Genomic DNA, 5873 nt, shown 5'->3' on the forward strand with positions numbered 1-5873 from the left:
CTCAATACATTTCCAAACTCGACCCCCCTTTTTCAATTCCTCAATTCCCTCCTCTCCCTTCCCTACCCCCATTTATTATGTTGTAAACATTTTATTAAAGAAATAAAATAACCTATAAACTAAACCCCCCAATCCAAATGAAAGTTGACAAAATAAAGAATAATAAAAATAAAGAACTGGAATTTTAAGTAAATAATCATAGCTTCAATGTAAATCATTAAGAATTAAACTTCTTGCCTTAGGTGAAAGATTTTGAATATACAGATCCCAAATTTCCATAAAAAGATGAGTTTTCCTAGACGGACGCTTAGCCTCCCAAGTCTCAAATAACAATAGACGATGAAACTGATTCCTCCAATGCCAAAAACTAGGCACTTCTTTCAATAACCAAAATTAAGTGATATATTTATGATCTATTTGTTATATTATATTGATGCACTTATTGTACGTTTAAAAGTGAATAAAGAATTTTTAAAAAAAAAACCCCAAATTGCATAATACATTTATGTCCAATCATACACGCCTTCTGAAATAAGACACGTTTCTTTTTGAAAATTTGGGACCTATATATTCAAATCTTTCCTCTAGAGCACGAAGTATGATTATTAATATTTTACATTGAAGCTTTGGAAACATTTATAACATTGCAATACCTTGTAATATGTGTCATCTTCCACTGGGGGGGGGGAAGAATTGGGGGAGGTGGAGGGGTAGGATGAAATAGGCCATATAGAAATGTATATTAAAGGAATGATAAATTTCAATTTAATTTGATTAATTACTTCAATACAATGTGAATAGGAGGGGGAAGTGGGGGGTTGATATGGGTTATATGGAAATATATTTTGGAGGAATGTTAGAAATATGTATGAAAATATCATAATTGTGAATCTATTTGAAATGAAAATCTATTTGTATTATATTATATTTACTTATTTCCTTCAATAAAATGTTATAAATTAAATTTGTTTTGTTTTATTTAAATTTTTTATCTTCTTTCATTCTTTCTATTTTCTATCTCTTTGATTTTTTATCTTGAAAACGTATTATATGTTGTTATTACATATTTTTAGTTTATCAGGTACTTTAGCTAGATTGTGAGCCTTCGGGACAGATCGGGTCGTTTTTCTCAAGTATCTAATTTCATTTTAGTTTGATACTTTGTAAACCGCTTAGGTCAGTCAAATGCAGGCGCAGTAGATCAAATCTTAAATCAACAAGAACAGCATGCAGGGACCATATTTGGGAGATCTTTATAGAACTGACCCTCATGTATTGCTTTCATAGCTTTAATTAGTGCTGCCTTCGGTGGCTGATTTTCCTTATGCTTTGATGCCGTGCGTTTTCTATTTATTATTTGCATCTTGCTGTCTTCGACCTTGGGAAAGGCGGGTTATAAACGAAGATGACACAAACAGGTGTGGAAGGGCTGTTGCCAGGATTCAAGAAACGGATTGCCTGTGGTCATCTCTCCGTGAGGCCGGTCAGACAAGATTAAATCGCAAAGACGGTAATAACTGCCTCGGTGAAATAGTCTTTGAGCAGAGCCGGGCGTCTTGTTTGTAGTAAAGAACTAGAAAATCCAGGTGAGGCCGTCTTAAAACAGGGGCCAGAGGCAGGTAAAATCTGCAAGAGAAAGACAACAGCGTTAACATGATATAGATCTGGAAGAGGTCATGGAGAAGCCTAATGCTATGGATGAAAGATAGGGGCTTCTTTATGGATATTAACTAACCCCATCCTTTGCAAACAGTTTTGCATTGACTGAGAACTCTGCTTGTAATAGTCTAACATTTTGCCATTGCTGCTGTAAACACGAGGGCGTTACTGGAGTGTACGCTGTATCCCTAACACTGTTAAGGCCATTTATTCTGACTGCGTAGCCAGGAATTTGCCAAGGCATGACAGGTCTGGAACTGGACAACCTTGCGGTTTGAAAGAAGAAAAAGATTAGTACATCCTGTTGAGGCTTGGTTTGTGTATTTTGGAGGAGCTCCAGCAGGTGTTACAATGCCCGGGTACTCGGGCTACTGGCTTTCTGCCTATTCAGACGTCAATCCAGCATCCCCGGGGTGTGATTCAGTCACCTCTGCACCTGTCAGCCGAGCTATTCTCTCACAATCGAATAAAATCTGGTCTGTCTCCAGGGGCTGGAGCTTTGGCAACCTGGTGGAAAACACCGGGCTGGGAGCAATTTTCATTTGGCCGGGGATGCTCGGCCCAAATAACATGCAAATTCTATGCGCGCTAGTCGTGCTGAGTGCCGCAGTGAAAGGAAGCAACTATGCCTGGCCCCATGCGCACAAGAGCACAGCATAATCAAAATTCTTGCACACAGGCCCAGTACAGTCCAAGGTTGTTATCGCGGGGCTACAGTAAGCAGCAGCAAGGGCAAAACAGAAAAAAAACCAAAAAAAACCTTCCAGTCGCAGCTGAAACCCCTTTTGCTGCGGTAATTTCAAAAGTTTTTTTCTTTTGAGTTACACGTCAATTTTAGACATGGCTGTTAGGTGCAGGGCACGCACACGTCAGACTAAAAATTCAAGCAAACTGCTCCCTGAGGTTGTGGGCTCAAACCCTTGCACTGCTCCTGGTGACCTTGGGCAAGTCACTTAATCCTCTACTGGGAGAGATAGGGAAAATACTGGAGTACCTGATTTGAATCCCATTCTGAGCTCCTTTGGCAGGACGGGCTACAAAAAAATCAAATTAATAAGCAAGTAAAGAAATAAAGCCACCGACAGCGCCAGACTTGCCCGAAAAGTTTGTACGGTAAGAGGAGGGTGTTCCTTGTTGTCCATTACATGGAGTGCTCATTTTAATATTCATGAGCTCCTTGTAATGCACTTGCATAAGGTTTTTGTGGCGTAGTAAGGGGGAGGGGCAGTCCGCCCTGGGCGCCATCTTGGTGGGAGCGCTGGCACCCCTCTGCCTTTCTCCCCCTCCCCCGCTCCTTCCCACTTCTCCCCCGCCGCGTGCACGCCTGCACTCCACCCCTTCCCCCCCTTCCCCCCCACACACGCACCGTACCTTTAGCTCTTTGCCGGCATGTGCAACCTAGTGCTCGCGCCAGCGATGGCTCTCCTTCTGTCGTCGCTTCCGGTCCCATGCCTACAAAGTGACATCAGAGGGAGAGCCGACGGGTTAGTGATGCAGCTCACGCCGGTAAAGTTAAAGAGGTGCGAGAGAAGAGAAGGTACATGTGCGTGCACGGCAGAAAGGGGGGGGCACCACCGCCCTGTGGGGGCCTATCACCCACAGTTGGTAAAAGCCCCCAAGAACCTTTCTGTACATTGAAGGCTGAGCTACTTCGTACGAAAAGCTGGCTACAACCGGGCTTAATTGCACAGCTTTTGAGCGTCAGGGCCCAGATCTGGTGCATTCTGGGTCATCAGAGCAGTGTGGGATTATGGGTTTGTCCTGTTTAGCGAAATAAAGGTCATCTCTATGAACAGTGTTTATGTTGACTTAAGATTTGATCTACCGTGCCTGCATTTTACTGTCCTAAGTGGTTTACAAAGTATCAAACTAAAATGAAATTAGGTACTTGAGAAAAACGACCCGATCTGTCCCGAAGGCTCACAATCTAGACAAAGTACCTGATTAAAATAAAAATATCTAGTTCATTTCCAAGATCAAAAATCAAAGAAAGAAGATTAAAAATTAAAAATAAAATAAAACAACTTTAAGAGATAGAAAAGTCTCTGAGGCGGCTTGATAGTAAGTTCAGTCTGCAGAACCAGGTCGACCGGCCGCCACCGAAGAAGCAGGACCAGGAACCACGCCAATGAAGACCACCGTGACACCATTCACCAGGCAGGCAAGGCCAGGCGCCGCCGTCGGCAGACTCCTGAAGTGAAGTTCAGAGGGCCAGAGGGACTAAGAGGATCATTAAAGACTGTGTGGGTTTGCACCGAACCAATTTTTGGGGCCGATTCGGAAAGAGCTGTCGATGCAATAAAAAGTTTTCGTGCAAATGCTTCGCGCGGATGTTCCTCCTAATCCCCGACTCCGCCGTCCAATTGACGGCGGTGAGAGCGACTCTCACACATGCACGGAGACGGCAGGGGAAGCCCCGAAAGCAGCCTTTAGGCCACTCAGCTGTTCAGAGCAGGAAACCTTTTTTGGGCACAGATGCTGTAGAAACATAGAAAGATGACGGAAGAAAAGGGCTATAGCCCATCAAGTCTGCCCACTCTACTGTCCCACCCCATTAAGTCAGAGTGCTGCTCGACCCATGTAGAGATCCCACTGGATGTCCCATTTATTCTTAAAGTCGAGCACGCTAGTGGCCTTGATCACCTGCACCGGTAGTTTGTTCCAGTGATCCACCACCCTTTCTGTAAAGAAATACTTCCTGGTGTCACCACCAAATCTCCCTCCTCTGAGTTTGAGCGGGTGCCCCCTTGTGACTGAAGGTCCCTTAGGAAAGAATATGTCGTTTTCCACCTCGACACGACCCGTGACGTACTTAAATGTCTCAATCATGTCACCCCTCTCCCTGCGCTCCTCTAGAGAGTAGAGCTGCAACTTGCCCAGTCTTTCCTCGTATGAGAGACCCTTGAGTCCGGAGACCATCCTAGTGGCCATTCGCTGGACTGACTCAACTCGAAGTACATCTTTACGGTAATGTGGCCTCCAGAATTGCACACAGTACTCCAGATGAGGTCTCACCATGGCTCTGTACAGTGGCATTATGACGTCAGGTTTACGGCTGACGAAGCTTCTATTGATACATCCCATCATCCGCCTTGCCTTGGATGAGGCCTTCTCTACCTGTTTGGCAGCCTTCATGTCTGTGTGATACATATGCATAATATCTGCCCCGTTTAAAAAAAAAAAAAAGAACCCCCCCCCTCCCGATGATGGCCCTCCCCAATGAAGGAATCACAAACTGCCCCCCCTCTCCGAACCAGCGAAAATGGCAGGAGGAATGCCTACTTCCTCTTGCCATGCCAAATTCCTCCCCGCAAAAGAAAATTGGCAGGAGAGATGCCCACTCCCTCCTACCAATGCGACTCACCTCCCCCCCCCCAAAGAAGCAATATGGGAACGCCCACTCCCGCGTCTCCCTCAGAAAAATCCTCTACCCTCGCCCTGAAATAAAAGGCAGGAGAGATGCCCACTCCTTCCTGCCACCGGAGGAGTGCTATTTATAGGATCACAGCTGGAAATGTAGGCCAGAGTTTTCAAGGGATACATTTACGGCGCTTTATGGCGTGTAACACCACTTCTGGCATTAGCCATCCCTACAGTGGCGTTAGACGTCGTAAAATGTCTCCATAGCCGCATTGCAGGTGCCTACAATTTTTTGTTTTTTTAAATGCCTTTAATTGTTTTTAAACGGAATTTTGCACTTAAGTTAGGTGCTTTTACAGATTATGGGCCCAGGTGCCTAGCATTCAAGGAGGACTCAAGCTAGATCAGGCCCAGACCCAGGGATACTTTCAAAGGGGGGTTCTGCACTTATGCCTTGGACCAGTGAAGGAATCTGGAATTGGAATCACAGTTACCATTCGTTTGGTTTGATTGGGGCGATTCAGAATGCTTTGGGGGTCCTTAAAAGGCCCAACAGAATATTCTTTCATGGTTATAAAGCTGGGGGGGGGGGGGGGGGCGCACTTATAATCAGGGCTTCTAATTTTAAGTTTTAACTGATAAGCACAATAAGACACCTCCAGAACAAAAATGTGAAAACTGGTGGTGATTGGTTAAGTGCCTGTTTCAATATTTTTATGCTTCAGGGGCTCGTCTTCCTTCTTCAAAGGCTGTGGCTGGCAGACGACCATGAAAAAAGGCAGTGTATGAGAATGCACCTTTAACTGTTCCGTACACTCCATTTCCAGAGAGAACATAACCTCCCTCCCCAAGTC

The sequence above is a fragment of the Geotrypetes seraphini genome, chromosome 19 (assembly GCF_902459505.1).
Source record: "Geotrypetes seraphini chromosome 19, aGeoSer1.1, whole genome shotgun sequence".
NCBI classification, from domain to species: domain Eukaryota; kingdom Metazoa; phylum Chordata; class Amphibia; order Gymnophiona; family Dermophiidae; genus Geotrypetes; species Geotrypetes seraphini.